The following is a 27,564-nucleotide window of genomic DNA, read 5'->3' on the forward strand; positions in this document are numbered from 1 at the left end:
TTCCATACAAATCCCTAATTTTTTTTTTACCGTTTAACCTGTAAGCTACTATCAAGCAATTGCTCATGTTTAAAACTATTCATGGTTTAACAAATATAATAAATAGTATAATAATATTTCTGAGAAGTAGTGAAGAACGTAGGTTCTAGCTAATAAAGTGCTTGCTAGTCTTAAAAGTATTGTTATATAAGTGTATCTCATGTAAGTGAATTTTGTAAATTCTTTATGAGATAATAAATGTCTTAAACCATAAAGCCCACGTTATATAAAATAAGACTTAAAAAGTAAAATAATATTTCTGAAAACTACTTTTTCAGAAATATTATTTATAATAATTTTAATATTATTGTACTTCTTAAGTCTTATTGTATATAACGTGGGCTTTATTAGCTAGGCTTAAGAGTTAAAACGTCAAAACACTCGATATCACACAAACTCCTAATAATGCAATCTCTAACCGGATTGCGAGTAAGCAACGTTTACAAACAACAGCGCAGCGGCAAACGAATGAATACAAGTACGTTCTGTGAAAACGTCTCTCAGTTTCGACATACGTGTGAGAACACGGTATATAGCTCACCTACGCGTTGAAAGTGGATAATGCTACTATTATACTAGTACAATAAACACAAAGGTGATTGTATGAGATATAAATGGTGGTGCTACTGTCCTTTCACTAGTTGCCTATTAGTTAAACGTATGCTGTCATACACTTAGGAGCAAAACTGTCCCAATAATAGTATATTAGGAGAAAATGGAGAGGTTGATGTCGATCAAGGGGAGAGGTAGGTACATGGTTAATACATAACAGTACTCCTTGAAATTTTCTATAAATCAGCCTAACATATGATGTACGTGGCATTTACGGTTATTTTGTAATTTCGAATCGAAAAGTATAAAAAAACACATTTTTTTTTTCTAATATTTCTAGTTCCTCCTACGAAAACTCCAAATAGGAAAGCATACATAATTAAGAAATTTAGCCTCACTAAAATGAGGTATCAACTGTTTAAATCGTGAACACAGTTTTCTAGTTATCGCAGAATAACAGTCGTCTTTAACATTGAACTAACAGACACTTTCTATGGCTGTTTTTAATGGGTACACTTTTGCACTGAACTTTAAGGCAACTAAAAGTAACTTCAAAAATATGCCCCATTAAAACAATTTCATGATGATTTTATAGTGGCAGAATTTCTTAATTATATATGGTTCCCTATTTGGAGTTTCCATAGGAGGAAATAAAAAATCAAATTTTTGTTCTAACTGGCAGGCCGATTACCATCCGGCGGACTGTTAATCAGTGGGCCCCTTAAGACATGAGAACATCATAGAAGAAAAAAATAGAGGGAAAGATAAGAAAAGGATTACCGAGAAAAAATATTTCAACCAAATAAAAGAAAAGGTTCATTCAGGTCGTGTCATACCGGAAGGTTTCAAGAGTTGGTAGAGGACCGGATGAGTTGAAGATTGCTCCACCGACAAGAGCACAGCTCTTAAATATAAAGAAGAAGAAAGAAAGAAGAGGAAACATAATGTACGGTTATCCTTAGGTCTCGATGTATCAAAACAATATCGGTATCGTATTTGCTAGCCTCGCTCTTTATAAAACTCAAGCGTGACATTTATATTGAGTTAGTATTGAATTTTCGTTTCTGAATACACTTTCAGGCCCAACTGGAAACGTGAAAACATACTAGCATAGATAGCATTGTTATGCGATTATTCCACCAATAACTGCGTGGAATACTTAACTATGCATTGTATTGTTATTGATAGCTGCGATATACTCGTAATTTGGCTTTCGCATGCAGTTTATATGGCTTCATAAATGTATCAGATTGAATCCGAAATAATGTTCCCATGAATATGCTCTTTTTTGAGGAATTCCATACTAGTTACATAGTACATTTGGGAAACGGGGGTATCTTAATTCATATTAACTCACCATATGTTTCATACGTTATGTAACTATGTATTTTACGGGTTTACCAAATTTAGCACGTTTTTAAACACTTAAAAATATCCCACAAAATGTGCTTAACTTCCCGCATACCATTTCCTTAATGTGCTCGTAGTTATATTAGTTGAAAACTGACGTAACAAAGACACATTTAAGTTTGACCGTAACTTTTTACGGCTGCTGGCGTAAATTCATACTGAGGCAACCGGAACCTTTTACATAGCTATTTTTATTGCTTCTCTTCCGACATTTTTTTAGGATCGCCTTGGCTTCCTAATCCTACAAAATAATATAGAGGTGTAATAAATATTAAAGCAGGTACCGAAAACTTACAGTTGAACTAAAATCGAAAATAAAAAGGCATTGGGAGAATAGATCTGATTTTTTCACGAGACTTTCCAGTTTGCTACCCCAAAAAGCGAATAAGTGGCAACTTATCGAATGATTACCGCTTACCTATATAAGTCGATAAAATGATTGGGACAAGCCCGAATCTGAACTCACTACTCGGGTTTGAAAGAGACGCGATTCTATACTTGCTTACATTTATAATTGATTGTATTTGCACTTTAATCATTAAATAATAATAAATATAATATTGTGGACGTGGGAAGTAGACGTGGGAGTTGTAAGCCTTCTCTTTAAGAACGCTTATTGCTAATATTATATCCTAAGCAATTTACGGTATTTTACTTATTGTGAATTTTTGTTTTCACGCTGTTAAAAATCAAAGTCTAAATCTTAGTAATCAGTAACCAGATTTAATATATTTATGTATACCTTACATAAAGACGAGTGAGAGTAGCTCAGCTATTTAAATAGCAATTAATTTAAAAACACATTAAATTTCTACGTTGCTGCTTTACAGTGTAAAATAGTGAAAAACCGATACAACAAATATTAATAAATATAAGACAGGATATAATAAAATACTCGTTTATCACTGCAGCAGACAGTTCTTCATAATATCGTAACAAATGCGGCCGTTACTGGACGCAAACTGCACCTAAACAATTTTACTTCACCTTTGGCATATATAAACCAAATGATAGTCGTAAATTTAATGTTTTTATGTACTATCTACAGATATTTTGTACTTTTTTTTTAAGTGTATTAACGCGATGAAATATTAGAACCTCAGCTTCAAACATTATTTGGTAATCCCGCGTATATCCCATTTTGGAAATGGAAATACCTACTATTACCAAAATGTTACAAGGGGTAACCGCTCAGTTAATAGTTTTGCCGACTGTTCTTTGCCACAAATGAAGCAGTATGTAAAACACGAGCCTGACCACCAATACAATTACAAAATATGACTGTATATAATCTCCATTTATGACAAAATGTTGAAATACAACGTAAATAAATATATTCATTGAAATGTTTTTTTTTCTTTGATCGTTGTATACATACAAAATGATGTAATTTTTTTAATAAAAAAATATATACATATATTAAAAATGTTAGTTTGTTAAGTACGTCGTTTGTTTAATACGGTAGTCCCTTGAGCGTCGGGCGTCGTTATCATAGGATTCTAATACTGTACTTAGTTGTAACAAATATCAGCATAAAAGTTCTGATATAGGGAAAAGCTCATAGATGTAGGACATACCTACAATGTACAGCCAACGTCTAAAGTAAATTTAACTGAATACTAATTTGTAACACTGCTCACCACGAACCATTTACATTTACGATAGCAGATCAAAGAGAAAATTTAAAAAATATTTATATATATCCATTAGGTACATAACTTAGTTTACAGACTTGAGATATGAATATTTATAAACTCGCAGTATTAATTCGAATTAGGAGTTCTACAAATATTTGTATGCTAGGATCCCACGAGTCTGGGTAGCCTTATATGTAACTTTACCGTTTGCGTAGCGCTTAGTCGATCTGGTTTTATTACTCTATGTAATTTAGAAGTACAAGAGTTAATTTAAGTAAAGGTAAGTAAATTATACAGATCCCGCTACTATACAATGTTGCATTTTGTCACCCAGCAAGGCAGAGTTGTCACGCCCATATGTTATGCTATAGAGCTTTGACGACATATGCTTGTTTGCCACCGACGTAGTATATTAAAAAAAAGCTAAAGCTTAGGCTTAGGCTAAATCAAACCACCGTCTATATATAATAACCGTTACCTAAAGCAAAAAACCGACTTCATAAAACAGTTCGAAATGCCATTAAAATATTTACAACCATAGTGCCCAATACGTAAAATACTTGCCGTGGAGGAGTTCCATTCTGGTCTTCAAGAGAAGCTCCATGTCACCAAATAGAACTGTTTAAATGCCAGTGCAATGTTTTTAGATAAAAATACAAAATTACTGTATGCTTATACGATTTGAGTTCCCTTAATTCCATATTAAATCTATTATCAGAACTTCCTTGCCAAAAATACTTAAAAATCTAACTCGCTGAACAGACTTAACGAAGAAGACATAGGGCCAAACGTTATAAACGTAACGTTTAGGTGTTCTGTACCCCTAGTGTAACTTTGATCGACATCATAACGTGACGAACGCGTTTGCGTTAAGTGTAATTTTGTATAGGATTTTGAGTTTCCAAAACGTCCCGCTTGGCGCGCTCTTTCGAAATTCAATACAAAATGAGACTAAACGCAAACGCGTACGTCACGTTTGGAAATCGAATTTATTTACACTAGAGGTACTGTACCCCTAGTGTAAATAAATTTGATTTTGAAACGTGACGTACGCGTTTGCGTTTAGTCTCATTTTGTATGGGTTTTTGAACAGCGCGCCAAGCGGGACGTTTTGGAAAGTCAAAAATCTCATACAAAATGACACTTAACGCAAACGCGTACGTCACGTTTCGCTGTCGAAAATATTTACACTAGGGGTACTGTTGGGATTTCTTTTAATTTAAATTCTTGATTTGTTAATTAAAATACAAAAATCACTATATTTTATACCTTTAAAGTTTGAGTTTCCTCGATTCGCCATGGATCTTATCATCAGATCTAGATTTTGTCAAAAATGGGACCTGTGAGTACTTATATACTAACCAGTACCTACTTTAAGTATATACCTTCAGACAAATTTTCCTAATCGGTTCAAAATGACTACTTCTAAAGGCAACAAACATTAAAAATAATAATAAAAAAATACAATCGAATAGTGAACATCATCTATATTATGGCATCCAGCTAAAACGCCTTATAAAAACTTTCTAAGTGAAACCCTGTAAAAGAGGGGACGGAAGGTGCGGAAGGTAAGTTACTTTTATAGCAATTTTAATTATTTACTTGTTCCTATTCATAGCAAATCGTCTCGCGAGTCGGATAATTTAATAACTTATGTTTGCGCACTCAAATTTTATAGGTTTTATACGAATATCCAATCTGGATGAACCCAGTTGAACCAAGATCGAAATCATAAAGTGCCAAAGACCTTATCTGGATCTGAAAGGAGTTTTAATAAGTCCATTTCCCAAAATATAGACGCGTTGATAAGCTTTTGTTTTTAAACTAATCAAATGGCGTGGGCCTTTGAAAGTTCGCTTCAATTTGTAAGGAAAATACCGCAAGTAAATCAAAGGCGTAATAAACTTTTCAACAGATTGGTTGTTCAATGTTTTATCCTTTATTTTAAATAGATTGGAATAACAACAAAAAAAATCTGTTTATATAAAAATAAACGGTTCTTTAGTTCATGCAATCATTTCAAAAGAACGTATCAAAAACTAACAGGTGTAAAAAACAGGTCTAGAATTTACAAGATTGCCTGTCGAATATTAAAAGTGTGCCCAAAATCGGAATGTGTACAGTGTCATTGGAAGTATTGATTTTAGAAATAATATGTGATTACGTAAATTATTTGCTTTTGTAACAGTTATTCCAAGATATAGCCACCCATCGTATCTATTGAATACTGCGAGTCCGCTAACCTTACGTTTTGGTACATTCAATCGGCGGCTACCGGTCTCTATGAGGCTCAAAAATGGTCATGTCTTTTCATTTGTAGTCTACCTCTTGCACACTTATGAAATAAATAAACAAACATTGCAAACTTTTGCTATCTTTAAGCGTCATCCTAGATGTAATCATGAGTGAATAGATGAATTTTGTATTTGTTTGTATTTTGTATTTGTAAATGAGTGTGTAAAACAAAACCTCCTTAAAATATACTTATACTTCTTATCTCAAAAACCTAGGGCTCTCATATGTCCCTAATATGACGTCTCTAATTAAATTACTTTTTACAGAACAGCCAAGTTATATATTCTAGTGCCCAAAACTTAAAACAGCTGCGTAGATCCATCGACGGACCTATGTCAATTTACACTACGTAGGCCCGCTCACTAAAAAGTCGGTTATAAAGGTTCCCGAGCTCGGTTTCGGGGCAACAGATGGGCTGCATCAAGACGTTATGGAGGGCAATCCAGCTCACATGTTGTATGAAAAACGATCTGATTGAAATCGATTCTTTTTCTACCGCGTGTATTCAATATTCAACTTTCGACTCTCGATGTCGCATGGCGCTCGATTCCAAGAAAGTTGGCAATCTGTCGCGCTCATGGAAATAGACTCGGTACTTATCGATGGTACTGTAATAGCTAAATGATAGAATTTCCTGTATTTCGAAATCGGAGCGTTTATAAATAGTGAAAGTTTGCTGTGCTCGATGAAGCCATATTTCTTTACTAGAATTAGGTGAGTTTAATACAAAACTTAATATAGACGCAAAGTTTAACCCCCTTATTTATTTATAAAAACTTAGCAACCTTTTACGGAACTCTGTTAAATGTTGTCTCTTTCTAACAAATAATGTTCTGTTTGCCCCCATGGTTGACTGGTAGAGAAAGCTGTTAGGCATTAAGGCCGCCATTTGTACATTTGTTTTTAATGTTTTGTGCAATAAAGTTTAAATAAATAATGTCATAATAACTGGTTTGTTAAATTGGAAAGACGTTTGTGATTAACGCCAATATACCTACATACATAGAGTAATAAAATCATGTTTATTACGTAAGTATAATTATTAATACAAAGTGTAGCGGTTTTCATTAATTGTGAGTACTGCCTATATTTTTTTTTTTTTTTAATTTAAGGGTATAAATCCATTAACGGATAACAGCGGTTTCATAATCGATACACGCACACGTTTTAAATTATCCATAATTAAAACCGCTAAAGTTCAATATCGGATATCGGGCGGCGGTAAGCGACACCGCTTGGCGTAATTAGTTAGCTCATAATTAAGTATGTACGCTACCTGCTGCCGCTAAACTAAATACGGGCGTTGCGCCGAGTTTACACCGGCTTCCCAGAAACTCCGTTTGACGCAATTCCGGTCATGATCTCGAATCTACAACTCTTGGAGCTAATTTCCGAACGTCACTTTGTTCTTTATTCAATTTCCGATATTGGCTATTCCGTACGTTCGGAATGTAGTTTCACACTCTTCCGTTTAGTTAGGTTCAGAAATTAAGACGACTATTCGTCCTCTAGTAATCTTAATATCAAAAGACGCCTGCTTCCATTTAATTTGAGTCTCGACTAATCGATAATAATTGTCAATTTTATTTAAAAACAAGTATAGGTACCTACATTTTGTAACAATATTAAATACTTTTTTTTAGTAGCCGAAATTAAATTGCTTACCGAGATTAACTTGAATCGTGCAATTAAGAAAATAAATTACCTACAGTTAGGCGGAGAATAAGGGGAAGGGCAAAAATGTTATTTATAACGGAGTGGTTCTAATACTTTTGATTTTATATTTTTGGAAATCTCGCTTATAAAAAGTCGTTGATTTTGTTAAGGCCTTTTAATGTTATTACTTTATGTCAGCCAGTACAGACGCTACCCATGTAGATAATCGGGATAACATAAAAAAGACAATGATTGATACAGGAGCTCCGTGAGAGAAAATTGGCATTTTTCTTCAAAAGTCACCCCCTTTGTTCCCCACCGCCCATACCAGCCCGTCGAATATTAAATTCACCTCGTCAGTGACGCAACGTGCCGGAATATTGTGACTTCTGTTTGAATTCAGATAAATTATAAAAAAAATATAGTCGTCGTGAAAAATGTTTGTACTACGTACTTTCATTTATTATAACATACCGGCGCCCGAGTGAATATTGACGAATGTTTATCAATTATTAGGTGTGTTGTGTGCTCTTAATCTCAATGAACTAAAGCTGTGTTAAAATAAGTATTACCTTTTTTTATTGCCAGCGCCAGCGCAAAGCCTCGTAACATTAGATAGTGTACCTTGTTATCTGTTGAAAAAAGCAGCCAACTTACCTGTAAAAATAGGAAAAACAATGTTTTAAATATTAACGTTTTATTAGTAATTTCGTTTTTTTCCTCCAATGTATTTGTGTCTAACATAGTATTTTCACAAAATGTATGAAATTGAGTTGGATATGAGAACAAGTGAAAATAACATGAAGAAAAATCTAAGTTTATGTAAAATACCTTATCGTGATAATTTTAAATACAAAATAAAGATTAAAATTTATAAATTCCTCGACCCATTTTAGAGTTCCATATCAAAAGAGAACACATTAGAATAGTATTAATAAAGCTTATAGAGTATATGTATTAAAACGAGTAGTTAATTAATATTCCATACCCTTTGACATACAAATTGAATATTTGTTAGCATTAAGTACGTACACCTTTTGTTCCAAACTAAATATTTAAAAGCTAGAAAGGTATCCAAGTTTCAACTAGGCAAAAACTTTAGAGGATTGATTAATTATTCTGATATTCTTTGAGAAGCTTGAACATTGTTTCGTACATCACGAACAATCTCATTGAATTATATTCAACGATCCTGTGTTTAAGAATGTTTTTGTTTGGTTTTTTAAACTTATATTTCTGTGGCATCTTAAATGCATGCATTTATGTAGTTATCTATAATATTATTCAAAATTCAAGCCCATTACAGGTACACTTGGTTACTGGCCAGCGACATCGAATTAAATATAATAAATATGTTATTGATGTGTTCCTAAGTTAACCCCCCGTAGTATAAATTAAAAATAATGATAAAAACTATAAACATCCAGTAGCTAGGTGACTTTAACGCCAGATAGCTTGTCTGGGTCGCAATTAAGAGGGCCATAAAAAAGGGGGTAAAAAAGTGCACGCGCGCCGGCAGATGTCGGCGCGCCGAGCGCAGAGCGGCCGCGACAGGTGCTCGCAGGGTCGGCACGCGACTCACTTCGATACGACATTATCCCATTTGATATATAGAAATTACAAGAACTTTAAGGTCACTTGTATCTTTAATGACCTTGACGTTTGACCCGTTCAACGTACATATAATTTATTCTCGTCAAACCAGGCTAAGGGATATATACTTCCCACATGCGGCTCTTCAAACATGTGTTCTATTTTCGATGAGTAAGACTGACATTCGATTGTCATTTTTTAACTGTCAGCCTGGTAAAGGGATAAGGGGCGACATACAAATGGTCTGATAGGTACTAGCTAAACAGGGTGCATACTTTCCTTTTGTTTAAATAGCGGTAAAGTAACTAGTCTTTATCTATTGAAACCATCGTCAGCGCACACGCAATTGTATACCTACGTATAAAATATTATTCGATATATGAAATATGTAGTAGGTACCCCATTTTGCTTTTTTCATGTAATTCAGGCTGGTACAATAATAAACTATAGTTTGTGACGTGCATTGCACGACTAAGCAATATTTTTATGGCGTCAAAATAGCAGTGATTATTTTTACGTTCCCAAATAATTACCAATACGTTAATCTTAATTTAAATACTTTCTAGATCCGTTAAGCCTTGTTAGGGCCCTGATAAAGGCGCATTTTACAAAACTATGCGCCTTAAGCTATCGATATCAACCTCGTCGAACAACACAAAGTTTGCAACGAAATTTCTGGTAGCAGGCACGACAAGTTCGAGTTAGGGGCGTGGTTAAGGTAATAATGCGTTTGATGCGTCATTAAAGGGGGATAAGATTATGTTACGGTTATTTTTACCTGTGACTTTTATAGGAACAAGTGTCGTGTAAAATCTTCAGGTGGTGTCGTCAAAAAAAGCTTTATCTACTATCTAGTTTCATATGGAACTTACGAGTATGTACCTACAAAATAGAATTTGACATTTAGCACTAGCTTTTCGTGAGGAAACTTGCATATGTACAGTCAGCAATATTTGCTTAACACCTTTGCATACAAATTTCTATGTAAGGTACCCCACCTTTTCTCTGCAGCTGACTGTACCACCAGCCGTAAAAATGCTTGGCGACTTTGTCTATGAATTTATTCATAATTTCTCGATGCAATTTCACACTCACTGTACATCTGCCAAGAAATTCAAAGGTGTATGTGTAGTTTCCAGACTATAGCGTTAAACCTTCTCACGAAAGTGAGGAGGTCTGAAGCCAGTAGATGGGACGTATATACTTAGACTGATTTATTATAATTGCATTATTATTATTGTATTTTAGTTTCAGTCCGTTATTAAGTAAATTGTTCATAAAAATTAAACAATACGGAAAGTAAAAATGGAACTGCCAAACGCATAAAATCATTTGATTGATGTATTAACTCCATATCCGCGAGCTCGTTCTCCTATAACTGACCTGTCCATTTTCGCGGCTCAAACTATTATAGCCAATTTCATCTCAATTAGTTTAGTAATATAGGCGTGCTGCATGATAAACTGACGAACATAAAGACGAACTGAGGTAATTTCATCAATATTAGCATATAACATATAAGACCTATATTTAATTGAAGTAAGTACTAAATCAATTCGAAGTATTACAAGTAAGTGGGTAATAAACAATAACTACCACAGGCAATCAATTACAACTCGACACCAACCACCGTTTATTACTCATAAAACAATGCACATATCAATTATACACTATTACTGTCTAAGCACCTGCTCCACGCATTCAGACCCTCAAGGGTCCACAGATCGGATAATTTGGTATACCAGCAAATTAAGACTAATCGCTATAGTTTCCCGTCAATTAGCGTAAATGAACCTTCGCGACAATCGCCCCATCGCTAATGAGCTTATGTCTCCGCAATACTAATTACTGATCTGCGCTTTATATGAAACGTCTCGCCTCGGAAATATTAGTTTGTCTTTACAGTAAAGCAAGGTACCTCTATCTTCACAATACTCATATTTGCGAAAGAGAACAATTACACTTAACTCAAACAACTCAAACAGTGAAAAGTTAGGGCAGCGATACTCAACCTGCGGCCCGCTGACCTTTTTTAGGTGGCCCGCCAGGTGATCTTGGTAAAGACCCTTGCCATCCAATCAACTTTAAGCAAATTCATCTTGCAGCCCGGGGCTACAAAGCAAAACCGTCTCTGTTGTCCTCGTAAAAAAAAAAGGTTGAGTCTATGGGGGTTTGGTGGAAGGTTTGACTGTGCACCAATGGTTTATTATTTCCTCTGGCCGCCCAGACATCAAAACTTGAAAACAAAACACAATAGCAATTTCAAAATAAAGATTCAAATTAGAAAGGAACGTGAGACCTTTTTATAGGCCTCTGGGCGGCTAGAGCATACTTATTGTAGTAAGCGAAAATAATTAAAACTACATTTTGACCCGAACGCGAACTAAGCTATTTTCTACTGAAAAACGTCTGCCTTACCAATCATACTTTAGGTGGTACTGTAATTATTGTCCTTTCTATATGATATATGCTGTCTCTAGAGATCCCTCACTAGATTTTGGAAAAAAGATCGAAGCCTTATAAAAAACGACTGTGACGTTTGTTCAACCATCTGTTCTTCCGTCCTTTCAACCGTCAGTATTAAGTTTTAGGCGAATAATTAATTTGGGTATTCGATTAAAGTATTGGAATTTTATACGGAGGAAGTGTCAAATATTTTAAGTTTAAAATATACGTAAAATATTTTCTATAATTTTAAGTTGATAACAAACCAATTATTTGAAGTCCCTTCTTAACGAGATAAGTCAAGTACGGTCGTATATTAAATAATACTTTTTTTTATTTCATAGCTTCCTGAAATTCGTTAATAACTATAGGTAACACGAATATCCTTATATTTGCTTACTACGCAACAATACCTACGCCGTTTAAGACACCGGTGCCCTCGCCGGGTTTCAGAAACGTCGGATTACACCCCCGACACGACCCTTGTAGGTTTATATTTGCCTTTTGCATACAAATCCTTTACAGGCTAAATCAAACGTATTTGTGTGGACCTCGCTGCGTGCTTTGTCGTAAATATAGTTAACATACCTACATGCTGTTTACATATATTAGCGGTTGCGGTTTGAGGTGGACGCATTATCAATGTAATTTCATTTATCTCAATATTAGAAAAAATAATGTACATGCTTTATTTATACTTTTAATTTTGCTTGAAATTTTGCTTTTGCTATTATACTTACATAAACTGCGAATGAATGTTTTTTTTTTAATTCTGTGCTTCTCTAATTTCAACATTTTCTTATTTACAAAGATAGTCACGTCTGAAAATATCGATACGAAAAATATGCCAAAAATAGGTATACTACCTTAATATATGGGCAATAAAGTCGTGTATGCATATTTTTGGCACTTTTTTCGTATCGATATTTTCAGACATGACCGTACATGGAGACTCATAGCCTTGTGTCACATCTTTGGAACCTAATATGTAACAAAACATTAGTCAAAATCTATATATATAAATAGTTTTCTCTAGTAATCTGGCAACCCTGAAGCTCATAAATTGATCCGTCGATCGGCATCGACAAGTGGAGCGTCTCTTCGTCGCGCGCTAATCGACCTACTAATCGTGCCCGCCGTCGGCGCGTCGCGTCTCGTAAAACATTGCTTGCTCTAATGTTGGCCACAAATATATTATATACGACTTTTCATAACTATAAATTGTCTTATTTTGCACTGAAATTTGAATTTTAGGTAAGGTTTGTTGGTCTAAATATATCAGGGGTATTCGATGATCGCGTTATTTTTTTCCATTGAGAAGAAATAATTATATGGGCACACAGCAAGCTCTTCTGTCAAGTTTATACTTATTTAAAACAAAAACAAAATAAACGAATCAAACGTTGGCTGTCATCATCATACAGGTGCAACCAATTACAATCTGAAGATTAAAGTAAGACAGCCATTTATTAAACTCACGCACATATGTTACGCAAGGAAATAAATAAAGCGGTACAGTAAATTGATTCTGCTACTGCAATATTAGTTCTAAGAACAAACCGCTGAAACCCTCCATCGCTACAAGCGGAATAAGATAATGTAATACCTACAAGCAAGCCCAACAAAGACATTCCTCTAAGTCCGGCTTACAGCACCGTCCGACCGCGCCCCCTCCCGCTGTTTAATTCCATTAAACCACCCCTTTTTATCTTTTTCGCTTTTATCTTTTACCCCACTATTGGATTACTGAACAAAATGGCGTGCAAGAGACACACGCAATCTTTCGCCTTTGCCATTACCTCACCTCTATTCATAATAGTTTTTTTCCGCTTTACAAATGATCGGTACAAGAAAGATTGATACGTTTTACGAGCACTTCCCAAAGAGAGCAGTAATATCTTACTATCGCCGCGCAAAATGTTGTTCATTTTATTACAATACAATCGAATCGTAAAGTTGTGCGAACGTTGACGGCTGTGCCACCCTTTATTTAATTTCGCGCAACACGTGTGGAAGTAAAGTGTATATAACCAATTCAATTTAAACTCGTGATGAACCGAGTGATGTCAAAGTTAACTCCGTCGTGTTGCGTGTGTGATAGGTAGATATTAGTTTAAACGACGGCCCCGAAATTGAAATACTTCAGCCTGACGATGTAACGGTTTTAACTCGACTGACACGGGAACCCGAATAATTGATTCCGCAGGCGTTTTGGTAATCCGTGAAATAAACAGCTTTCATAGGCATCACATTGCTTCCGATGAGAAATTAACTTAGGATCTCGGGTTACGCAAAGCCTATATTGACGCTACAGAGCGATTTTGAATAGTCTGAATGTGTTTGAAGGAACAAACAAATAAGGGAACATGTTTTGAGTCTAAAACAAACCCAATTAGTTTCCATTAATTCCAATGAATCTCTTTTTAGTTTGCTGATTAAGGAGCCCCCATACAATCATGTAAAGCGGTTAGCATGTGCCCAAAGTTGAAATTCAATTTTACAGCGGCAAGCAAAACCTTGGAACCATCAAAGTGATAGTGAAACTTAGCGTTCAGGTCGATTAGGGTAAATAACGCAACTAATTTCTAATATGTTTAGTTAACAGCACTTACCTATATGAGTTTCGCTTGCGAGCAAATTTTCGCAGAGGCGTACACGGCATAGTTGCTCAACTAACTTGGTTCTTTGATGTTAATCAATAAACGACACTATAGTTGTGTGTGTGGGGCGGTTCGTAACTACCAAAGCGCCGAAACATAATGAAGACCTTTCACATAAAAGTGAACGTTTGTTGTTGATAGGTGGAAGGCAAACACATGCGGCTTAATTTGCTCGTATCGCACAGATAACGTCCCAACTAGATGGAACATATACGAAAAATCACGATCAGAACCTAATCCACATATTAGCGCTCCAATTCAGTTATGAGTGCGCAATTGGTCATTTCAGTCAGTTGCGCCCTCATATCTATATTAAATAAATCGACCAACAATTATTCTAGAAGAAAACATACATGTTGCCGTATAAAATTGTACAGGTACAAATAAGTGGTGTGTAAAAGAGGTGTGTTGAGTTGGTGACCGCAAATTATTGGAGTCTGTGGAGTAGAGTCTGTGGGAAGCAGTCTGTGCCGCAACGGCACCAGCATTGAGGTACATCGCGTTGACAGCACACGTCAGACTAATGGAGACTATAATAATCGTATCCAATTCAGATACCATCTATATTGTATCCGCATGGCTAACACGCTTTCCCCGATGAATCCTACATTTGAATATCGGTAGTAGATTGATATTTAATTAATATTAATAACATAATACAGACCAAAGCTAAATTCAACCAGAATCAAATGATAATTAACATACGGCCCGATTCAAATAATGATTAAGACACTTTTAAGATCTTTAAAAGATCGATAACTAAACGACATGTCAAAATTGACGTTTATTTCGATTCCGCTGTGATCCCAATAAGATTTACCAACGATTTTTCTAATGTCAAAGTGACATTGGTTGCCCGAATCGAGCTGCTTCTCTCAATTATACGACATACAAACGATATCTAAATGAGAACTTATCTGAACCAGAACTTATCGTTATCGTATCTCATTCTTCGAATCGGGCCGATATTATAATTAAGGCATTAAATACGAGTAACAACATCGGTTTAACGCACGGTAATGTATCGGTTAAGCGCATTATGAAATACATTTTCACGCTCATTAATAATAAGGAAACTTCCCATTATTTTAATGAATGCGATAATTATTGTCTTACAACGGCTTAAGGATTTTTTTACGCCATTTGTTGTACGTGCTGTATGTAAACATGCATAGGTAAATGACGTCCATCCATCCAGTACATCGTTCGCGTGTCAACGGAAACATCGTATTGCACGTAATGCAAATTTTGTACTACATAAATCCATGTCCATCGGTAGTTTGTGTGCGCATAGTGGCATTTAAATATGTGTGCATGTTCGGACCTACTCGACGCAATCGTATAAAGCAAGAATGCGTTTGAGTTTGGCCATGCGAGTACCGGGCTATATCTCCCGCTAAAATGCTTTAATTAGTGCAAATAAGTGTAATTAATACGATACGCTTCGATACTCTATCGGATTTCGTAACAAAACGTTTTCGACAGGTTCATAACCCGATAAATACCCGTTTCGGCTGTAAATTACAGGTATCCTCGTGATTCATGCTGATGTTTTGTTACGATTTCTCTCCTTTAAAATACGCACACATATTTAGTATTATATTTTAATTGCTGATTTTATTTTTAAATGAAAAAATACTACGTTCCTAATTGGAACGTGCGGATTTAAGCATATCGGCAAATCGTATTATGTCGCTCACTGCTAAGTAATAAATAACCTCACTTTGAGTATGCAACATGGTCGCAGTCCTAACCTAACTAACCTAACCTACACCCATCCATTCAAGCTATATAACGGACACCAGGCGTTTCGTCCATTCGAAAACCAATCCGTTAACACTTTAATCGACCTGTCCTCACACAATTTTACCCGAAATGGTAAGGCTTATATCTAAATTATCAGAAACACATCGAATTCTCCCATGAATACTAAATATCTCTAAAGAGCATATCAGCAATCAACTAATTTATACTAAAGTCAATATAGCCCATTTGCGCGCAGCGAACTTACAGTCAATATATCGTATACACTTGTAAGCCTCGTAGACAACCTCAACAAACCGATGCCTAAGTTAGACAACGATTGCGTTCCAAGTTCCATATTCAAACTGGCCACTCACTTTCCAACGCACGCGCACCGAATCGCATTGACTTTAATTACCCGTTAATATAGCTATGCGCGCCATGTGTGCTTGGGCAATTGGCAGCGGTGGACTGGACAGGCCGTTACTTACTGAGCATGGGCGAGTCGAACCCTTAATGAACAGATATGCAAGTTGCAGAAAATTTCTAAAAAGTTTGGAAAGTTGTAGAAAATTACAACAAAATTAGAGGAATTTTCCATTTTTGAAAATTCTCTGAAGAGAATTGGATAAATATTGGAACGGGGAGCAAAGTCAAACGCAAGGCAGCAATTTACGAACTAATATATTTCCGAGAATGACGGTGGACGCAGCCACCGTTTGCATACACTTACGAACGACCCTTTTACATACATAACAGAATTGAAAAAAAGAATGTTCTTTCCACGAGATAGGTTCGTTAGGTTACTTCAGATGCCCGAAGGGCATATTGCCCAGACATATCCGCGGGGCTCCGTTGACTCAGGGAACGAGACAAAGATTATAAGGTTTTCCTACTCCTCTACTGTTATCTGTCATTTATGCATTCATTAACACGAATATAAGAACATACATAAAAGATTTCAAGAAAAGTCTATATTGTCTATTCCTCATAAAAGCTCTTGTGCTTTTATAAGCTATAATGTTACTGTGATTAATGGCTACCAACCTAACAAAACCAAAACGAATACAGTTTTAAACTAAGTGCATTGATGCCAACTTACAAAATATTCATTTGGTTGCATAGTAAAAATAATTACGTCATAAGTCAGAAACACGCATGTGACACCCGTAATATAGCAACACCCATAGACTACGAAGACCGCTTAGCGTTGCTTGTTAGTCTCCGTAGGCTACGGTGGCCAAAATTGAGAAAAAACTGTCCAAAAAATTAATTTAGCAAGTAGCAAGTACCAGGGCCTCATGAGTTACGAGGAGGTGTCGCCGACCGGCCGGCCGCGGCCCGGGGCGGGCCGGGCGCGTAACAAGGTATGCTCGCGCGTCTTGGCTATATACTTTTGCTGTAATTTGTTTACCTAAATTAAGATTTATTTTTGTTGACTCGTAGGAAAAATATTGTATGCAACGTTGTATAAGTAGGTCAAAAAATTCTCGTGGCGTATTCCTTTACAATGTTCGCCTACGCCTTCGGCTCCGGCTCACATTGTAACTCACGCCACTCGCCTTTTTTGACCCTTCTTATACAACTCATGCATAAAATACTATTACGATATGTCTAGAAATTCCACAATCTACCTGATCTTACGATTGACCACCGACATCAACACCACGACAACGTTTCTTTACTTATAAGGAACTATACGAGTAGTGATGTAAAATGATCACAAATGAGTGATTTAACGACAATCTGTGATGTATTGGAATGTCTCGCAGGCGAAAAACTATCTAGTCACAGTGCAGTGCCAAAAAAGTAGATAAATCTCGCACGCGACATCGCTAGCCCTCCTGTGGTTCGTGTAATTCCGACTTCGAGATCCGCAACTACTCTTAATAATCGGAGATAACATTGGTTTCCTAAACGCTCGGCTCGCCTGCATTAGTGAGAGGTTGTAAATAACGCTTTTGGACACTAGTCCGACTAGACTTGCCGAGTACTAAAACGGGGTTATATTATTAACATATAAAGTTACAAGTATGTTGCTCTATATGTATATTAAAAATTAAATATTGAAGTAAAGCACCTACAATAAAATATCAGATGTCATCGTTTAATGGTAAAGTGAAAAATAAAAAATTGTAATATTGTACTGTTGGTGGTGTTGTGTTAATTAAATTCACCTCGTTGTTTAAACTTATGTATAGGTTGATTCATAAGAACTGGCGCGATATTTATACTGAAGTGAAACAATTCTTGAACGACCTTATGTTATTAGGTAATAGGTATTACCAAACATAATTAATCTAGTAATCACAGCTTTACAGCAGATGTTACAAACCTAAATTTTGTTTACACAAAGAGTTCTCAAACATCAATGATTACGGGTGTAATTAATCGAACAGCCCGTAGTTGACGCGACATTTTATAACCCTTTGTGAGCGATCGCTTTGATCCCGCACAATCGGGAGTAAGGTCGCGTAATCAGTGAACGATTGTGCATCGCACCTACGCTACGAACGAAACTGTGTGCTGAAAGGCGAATTTACACGAGCGGGGCAGTAGGCTGTTGCTCTGAAGCTCTATTCCATGAACTAGTATTTTTTTAATAACAGCTCGTGTTTTGGCAGTTCGCTTACGGTCTGTCAAACTAGCCTCATGGCAAACATATCTGAACTAAGTCAACTACAGGCCTACGAAATAAGTTATCAGCCAAGTCGTGCATTGCTGGACAATAGCTTCCCCAAGGATCTTGAAAAGGCCAGCCATCTAAGCCCATCCAACGGTGCCCTACGATTACGACCAGATCGATTGTTGGTCCACCTATTCTTAGGTCTCTTACCGAAAGATAAGCCATAATATAACGACAATAAAGCATGATATTTTATCATCAGGTCTCACGGTAATGTGGCATTGTGTGTGACACCACAACTTTCTGCGATTTAATGTATTCCAAGCCCGGTTACTCATTCCATTCATCGGTAACGTACCTAACACTTTTCACATATGTTTCCATATCCATATCACAGCTGTGCCTCCAAGAGTCCGTGAGCACTCGGCTTAAGGTACTCGAACCGCACCCGAACCTCGCAGTGACATTAATCAATAATGGCTGCCGGCTTCATGCAATGCCATAGGCATTGGAATACAGTCCTGAAGCGATGTTATCTTACGTGGGAAAACACACCTTTAATTATTTTAAATAATTTCGTGCCTCATTATCTACAGAATAACGTAACTCTATCAGATTTATTAGAGTAAGTTTGTAAGTAGGATATTTTGAGATTTAGATTTAATTTATCATTTTATTAGCATTTACCATGAATACTTTGATATTGTCTCAAATTAACGAAAGTCAATGTCTTGCGTCTTGCAAGCAATGAATTGACAAGTATGTGATAATTAGATTAAAACGACAACATTAATGCCTACTATAAATTAGCCTACTATTAATGTAGAACTAGCTAATCCACTTTCCTCGTGCATTTACATTTCTGACGACAGCAGACGTCGGTTTCTTTAAAACGTCGCACATTTAAATTAAAGCCATCCAATTTCCATCAGTGGAGCGGGGGTCCCGCAGTGCCTCGTCATGCATTCTATAATCTCAGTGTAGAGCCTCAATCTGCTCTGATTGAAGCGAATCTGCTTGCCACGCGTTTTGTGCACGGGTACGCCTTACCAGTTGCATCACAACTAAAGTCCGCAATTCTGCATTTATTTTTGCGTATTATGATAGCATTCAATATACCATATAAGCAATTTAGAATACGGACATCAAAAGCTATTGTTTTTTTGTCTTTGTATAATATAGCATTATTATATGCTTGTTTCTAATACCGACTAAATGCTCTAGTAACATAACTTCGCCTGGAATTCATATAGTATAGTTTTACATAATATTACCATTATACAACGGTTAGAAATAGTTGTGGTATCTAAGACCAATCTACTGATTACAATTAATAAAGGACCTTTATTCCGTAAGCAAATACTTCTCTTAATAACTTGTCCGTTTCACTTAACATAATTGGTTAATGTTTTATTTACAATGTAAAATAGAAATTTGAATCGCAAATTGGAACTTAAAAAGCAAACCGCATCAATATCAATTTCAGGTACGCAAATTCATTTATCAAAGTCTAACGATTGTGCATAGAAATCGTTCTATCGCTAAGTGGAGAATAATTTATTCCTCATCGCGGTAACCCGACCGATCGGAGTCCCGAGACATTCCCCTAATCCTTTGATGGATTCTACTCCGCAGACGCCGGAAAAAATCCCGGAAAGTGCACTCTACCGAGGAATAACACATCAAAATTCCCTTTTGCAAAATTCTTAAGCAAACATTTGGCGGGAAGTGTTATATTTCCATTCCGTATGTAAAGAAAACTTCTGACGTAGAGGATTGGCATTAATACGAATATTGACTACAATAAATTTAGTTAATACACCTAAAAATCGCTAATGACCACTGTAAGTCATAGTGAAATAATATTATAATAATTTAGTGCAGAAATATGGTTTATTTTTGTTAAATTATTTTTTTAGTAATTAGTGAGTTTTGGTTGTCACCTGACTGTATGTTTAACCTTGCCTGCCATTCAAACTAGGCCTTAGGTCGCCGAAGTTGTATTTTACCTGCCTTCAGAAATAAAACGTTTCTTTTACGCGCGTGTATTGTGAGAACATTTTCTACACTACATAGTGTGAAAGAGATGCATAATATAATATTTACATAAGCTTACAGCCAAATGAGTTGTCAGCTTCATTTACGGCATGAAATAAATTAACATTACTGCGCAATGAATCATTATAATATTAAAATATAAATTATTTCTTTAGGCCGTAATTATAGCGCGCAAGCTAATTACTTGAAAGCGAATTAACGGAAGCTGTTTCAATTAATGATAACCTAACACCGCACGCGCCGCTGCCGTTGCAAGGTGAGCGCCCAATCAGACTGCTTCCCGCCGAGTCAACGACCGCACGTTGGCCAATCGGACGTGCCTGCTGTGATCCAGTTGTTCGCAGTCATCCGAGACGAATCAATGTTATTTCCTTCGTCACGATTACCACGACACGCACTTCATCACCAGGACTGTGTACCTACTTCGAAATTCTATAAGAATCGTCGTTTATCGTTGCGCGTCCAATAGTCACGTCATCATATGCGGCCAGCGACAACTCAATTATAAAGACTGTTATACCAGACTTAAACTGAGTCTAGTATAAGTCATTTTAGGGTTCCGTACCTCAAAAGGAAAAAAAACGGAACCCTTATGGGATCACTTTGTTGTCCGTCCTTCCGTCCGTCTGTCCAGACCCTGTATCTCGGGAACGCGTGGAGGTATCGAGTAGAAATTAAAATCATATACTCAGGTCTACAGTCCTTTGAATATGTGAAAAAAACAAACTTATAAATGAAAGCTAAAGAGTCAATTTTTTTTGCGATTGCGTTGGTCCCATAGTAAAAGATGCTCAGTGTGATCTATATATTCACCCCGTAAATTATATACGTAACCCAGAGAAAGCAGTCAGACCTTGTTAACGTTGCGCGATTTACCTACATATATTAATAAGATTCCACTTTTGCTAGGGAATACTGATCTTTATTATTTACTTGTTGCTTTAACGTTAGACTGATGTTGTGATTTGTCAGTCGTAGTGGTATTTCGTTACGCCTTCACCTCTGATTTGTCCTAGAAATCGTTTTCTTCGTTCCGATTTCTGATTTCATGTTTGATTTAACAATGTTATTTTCTAAAAATGTAGGATTTGATTGGTTGGTTTTCGAATAAAATACGGCGACTTAATCGCAAGCGGATTTACCATTTACATTATAAGTAAAAAAAACAACAGTAAAAAATAACACAACATCAACTGAAATGAATAATAGCTCTATCCATTATTTAGGAACATACCACACCGCACACAAGTTTCAAATTGTCAGTATTAAGACTATTTAGTTCTTGAACAAAAAAAGGTGTTACAGTAACTCAGTTTTGCAAAAAAATTAATTGCAGTCGCAGTGGGGAAGTGTGCCGCAAGCGTTAATTGGAAAACAAAAGAAATCACCAATCAGAAGGATAGAGCATCGTTACATTTGATACACGAACAGACATGAAACATGACTGTACAAAACAACCCCTTGGCCCTTGGGCCGAATTTAGAAGGGAAAAATCCAATATCAATTAGTTGAGCCTTCGCAAACATTGTTGTGGTTGAGACAGTGAGTGAACGCACGCATATAATACGATTTCGATATTACCTTAAGTCGTCAAAAAATATAATTAATTAATATCCAAATTTTCATTACTTGTAATTTACATAGTTGTAAATTGTATTAGTATACATCCACAACTCAGCGTCAAAACGTCATAGACAAAGTTCGGTACACTATCGATACAGATTTCAGTCTCAGGAACAAGCTATACTGAGATACTTATGTATGAATAAGTTACAAAGTTACTAGTAAGTTTTTCTTTAACACGGCAGTAAAATGAATTTCACTCGAATCCCCTCTAAAACTGTCCTGTTACCGAACTGCTAATCCCAGGGAGGCGCATTAGCCGCTCGGCTGCTCTTGGCCGCCGTCCACCTCATGCATCTTCTGCCGTGCTCTTCGCATTGTTAATCCATTGTTATTTATAGTGAGCGAGATGCACAATTATTATGCCCTCGGCACACGCGACTGCGGCAGTCGTGCTTGCATGTGAACTTATTAATTTTATAATACGCCCGTGTCCGACGGATAGAAAGGCAACTAAAAATCTTATATCATAATCAGGGGTCGGACAAAAAGTGCGGATGACGTAAAAATGACGTACTTAATCTTGCACACAGGATGATGTTTGAGTTTGTATTTAAACTTCCGTGTGACATGTAGTAACAAAGTAGTATTAATGAAGTAACAAAATAATCGTAAATAAATCCATGGAATTAATAATACAGGTGGTAGGGTGATGTAGTGAATAAAATAAATTTCACGAAACTTGTTACCATAAGGTATAATTATTTGAAATTAGTTAGAACAAGTCTGTGGGATCCTCAGATAAATAGGTTTAATAGTCAAAAGTGGGAACAGTAGGTAAGATTAGCAGTATACGTGTTTGTCACGTACCTCCAAAAACGGAAAATTGCCACAATATTCGAGTAAAGATGACATTTTAGAGCGTTTTCTTATATATTAGTAAATATAAATTTTAGCTAAATATAATCGTGAGGATACAATAGCTAAACAATAACGAAGTCAATTTATTGTTCAGTCAGCGTCAAATACTTCGTAGCAGTCAAAGTAGCCAAATAGTTCGGTACACCATATTTAGTATGGTGTACCGAACTATTTGGCCACTTTGACTGCTACGAAGTATTTGACGCTGACTGTTCATCTGATTGACAATGTATCAGTCAAAAACGTACTTACTCATTTCAAGTGGCGATATCGTTTAATAAAGAGGTCAATAAAGAGATTGATAAATGATACGTGATAATTGTTTATGAAAATCAAAAATACTATTTGAAATCATCCTATAAGTGGTTTGACGTCATTCGCACTTTTTGTCCGACCCCTGATCATAATTGATTCCTTAAGTTTCCATCTAGTTGATTGCTGTACAGGAAACAAGGACAGGGCTACAATTAACAAAACATAGCCTTACACCACAAGTGCATTAAAGTAAAATGTATATACTTATACGTTTTTCAACGCCGCGGGAGGGTTTCTTGCAAAACCGCTGCCTCTCCTCGTTCTCCCTCCAGTTCCTTATGGCCATTGATCGAAATATGGCAGTGTTTCAAGTATCACTTATCGCGCTTTCGGTGTGCCAAAACCTTTATTCACATACGGCGCTATGAAGTTAATAATAGAGGGCACTGTTAGACAACTCCGTAGGTGATGCTTGTTGAACACGAACGCTATTCACTGAGCTCGAAGCGGAAACTCGACCAATGTTCCCTCTTAACGTACCGCTACGTAGTGTTATAACAATTTGTACTAATGCAGCTTACGATTTTAGAACGCGAACTCACTAGGACCTCATTCTCTGTTATCAGTTACGACCAGAACCACAATAGCCTATATAGCAAATCAGACACTGAATTTAATAGTAATAGTTTTGTAATAATACTGACAGAGTAAGCGTAAAAGCTTTATTCGGATTTCCCAGAAACAATAAGAATTTTGAGACAAGAGGTCAAATTAAACATGTGAACTAAAAAAAAGGAAATGCGATATGTCATCATTATTATTAGTACAAATATAAAAACATTTCATGCCATGGTAATGACGTTAACGTTACATACAACGAAACGCCTCAATATTAAAATTTCCCCGAATCGATTACAAATTACATAGAAAACAATGAAACATAATTATCCACATATCCCAGCGTTTCAGCATCTTCATACGGGGAGCAATCTAACAGCTAGCAAATACGCCATCAAAGGCAGACGCTGTTATGAAAACAAGCAGCGTCGAACAAACAAACAAACACGCGAACAATTGATGAGAATGACGAGACGCGGGTATCGCGTACGATTCCATTGCTTGAGAAATTCCGTGGACTGTTGATCTTAGAATGCGCATAAATTATACGCTTGATAACATCGTCAGAGGAAACACACGGGTCTTCAAGGCAGGATTCAATGTAAACGACGTAACAATTTGTTCTTGTTCAGTACTTTTACTAAATTCTGGAGGTGGCGCTTAATTCAAGCTCTGTTTATGTTATACTAATACGATTGACAACTATGTAAATTGCATTGCATACACATTTAGGCACGCAAAAACATGTACTTACCTATATATACGTAGTTTTATCGAAAGAGGATGTGGCGTCAACGAACAACGGCACGAAATGGTAAATTGCGTTTAGCCTAACTCGATAACGGCAAACTGTTGGTTCCTACCAAACGGCGCCCTATATCGCACCATATTTTTTTACCAGTGAAATATTCTGTTTTGTGATCTAGGGAGTAAAACGGTCGGAGGGACACCCAAACTAATTTGTAGCGGCCATTTTGCATTATGGCGCACATCATAACCTGACTTTATCGGCTCCATTTGGCCGGTACCCATCTTTTTAATAACGTGCTTTATTTTTATACCCCTATATGTCCAGGATTAAAGCACTTAATTGTGTTTTTTTTTCGTGCATCTGTGTATTCATTAGCATTATAATTTAAAATGTTTATTTTAATATGTATTTTTTTTTATGAGTCGGTATATTAAAAATTAAATTGAAATAATTGAAGAACGAGCGAACACATCACCAATTAGCTACGTAGCACCGATAATTACATCACATAAAGGGCGACTCTTGGGTTCGTCAATAAAAAGCATTTGGTCGTTAAGTAAATCTTAATTTAACGATTAGTCCTAAACACGGACAAATAAATGAACTCACAAACGCAACGATATAACAGTGCGTAAATCTGAGTAAAGGTGATTTTTACTACCCGGGGCGGGCGGCTAATGAAAATGTTTGATTGTTAAACTTCGCTTCATTGTTTTCTCTCCGAGTTAACGATCTATGGTATATAAATTCGTCGTTACGTGAGATACAGTATGATTTTAATCGTTGAACTTTTGTGAAATGTTATCTTTTAAGTGGATTCATGGATTGTATCTACTTAAAAGGGTCATTATTTTCCCCATGGATAAGCATGTACTTACCTTCATTTGAGAATTTCTAAAGCAAAACAATACCAAAGCTCAGTTAGTGCTTTCAACACGTTTGTACGCAATACCCTATTGTGGCACTGAATTCAATCGGATCAAGATTACTGTTTGAAGCTAGTGTTATTCAATTATTAATAGAGGTATAATTGACACCCCAGTTCCATAGAATTCGGAAATAACACGGAACCTGTGGCAAGATTCAAAAGGCTTGTGTTAACAATAACATTGATTTACGGGAAATGTGTAGTTATTGTAGTTTCCGCGAGTATTCGAATAATATGTATTTTTAACATTGTAGTCGGAGAAACACAATAAGGATAGTTACACAAATTTTATGTAAAGTTCAGTGAAGATAAAAGAGTAAAAAAAGCGGCCAAGTGCGAGTCGGACTCGCGCATGAAGGGTTCCGTACCATTTAAGACGTATTAAAAAAAAATCTACTTGCTAGATCTTGTTCAACATTTTACCACTTTGGACACACATTTTACCACTTTGGAACTGTTTCTCGCGCAAACTATTCAGTTTAGAAAAAAATGATGTTAGGAACCTAAATATCATTTTTGAAGACCTATCCATAGATACCCCACACGTATGGGTTTGATGAAAAAAATTTTTTTTTAATTTATTGACGTATTAAAAAAAAACTATTCACTAGATCTCGTTCAAACCAATTTTCGGTGGAAGTTTGCATGGTAATGTATATCATATATTTTTTTTAGATTTTTCATTCTGTTATTTTAGAAGTTACAGGGGGGGGACACACATTTTTTCACTTTGGAAGTGTCTCTCGCGCAAACTATTCAGTTTAGAAAAAAATGATATTAGAAACCTAAATATCATTTTTGAAGACCTATCCGTAGATACCCCACACGTATGGGTTTGATGAAAAAAATTTTTTTTTTAAATTTTTATGACGTATTAAAAAAAACTACTTACTAGATCTCGTTCGAACCAATTTTCGGTGGAAGTTTGCATGGCAATGTATATCATATATTTTTTTTAGATTTTTCATTCTGTTATTTTAGAAGTTACAGGGGGGGGGGACACACATTTTTTTCACTTTGGAAGTGTCTCTCGCGCAAACTATTCAGTTTAGAAAAAAATGATATTAGAAACCTAAATATCATTTTTGAAGACCTATCCATAGATACCCCACACGAATGGGTTTGATGAAAAAAAATTTTTTTTTTAATTTTTATGACGTATTAAAAAAAAACTACTTACTAGATCTCGTTCGAACCAATTTTCGGTGGAAGTTTGCATGGCAATGTATATCATATATTTTTTTTAGATTTTTCATTCTGTTATTTTAGAAGTTACGGGGGGGGGACACACTTTTTACCACTTTGGAAGTGTCTCTCGCGCAAACTTTTCAGTTTAGAAAAAAATGATATTAGAAACCTCAATATCATTTTTAAAGACCTATCCATAGATACCCCACACGTATGAGTTTGATGAAAAAAGATTTTTTGAGTTTCAGTTCTAAGTATGGGGAACCCCCAAAATTTATTGTTTTTTTTCTATTTTTGTGTGAACATCATAATGCGGTTCATAGAATACATCTACTTACCAAGTTTGAACAGTATAGCTTTTATAGTTTCGGAAAAAAGTGGCTGTGACAGAATCGGACAGACAGACGGACATGACGAATCTATAAGGGTTCCGTTTTTTGCCATTTGGCTACGGAACCCTAAAAAAGAGTAGATAACTACTTCAAATTTGGTAAAACTAGAGCGGAAAAATGTCATTTCACTAAGCCCGGAGCGGATGAGTTGCTAACGGTATTGGGTACGTGACCGTTAATGATAATTTTCTTTGCGCTATTGCTTTTAGGTGCGACTCATGGCCCGATTCGAAC

General features: G+C 36.0%; 1 protein-coding gene and 1 long non-coding RNA gene across 2 annotated transcripts in view; both read right to left on the reverse strand.

Moving 5' to 3' along the window:
- Nucleotides 1–27,564, reverse strand: part of LOC133522880 (protein couch potato) — a 221,644-nt gene that overhangs the window by 128,885 nt on the left and 65,195 nt on the right. The gene's annotated exons all lie outside the window — the stretch shown is intronic.
- Nucleotides 13,444–18,782, reverse strand: LOC133522840 (uncharacterized). The gene is made up of 2 exons (XR_009800141.1): nt 17,638–18,782; nt 13,444–16,922 (listed from the first exon to the last, which is right to left on the reverse strand). It is a non-coding gene; the product is annotated as an uncharacterized LOC133522840 (long non-coding RNA).

Source organism: Cydia pomonella, chromosome 11, assembly GCF_033807575.1.
Source record: "Cydia pomonella isolate Wapato2018A chromosome 11, ilCydPomo1, whole genome shotgun sequence".
Taxonomy (NCBI): domain Eukaryota; kingdom Metazoa; phylum Arthropoda; class Insecta; order Lepidoptera; family Tortricidae; genus Cydia; species Cydia pomonella.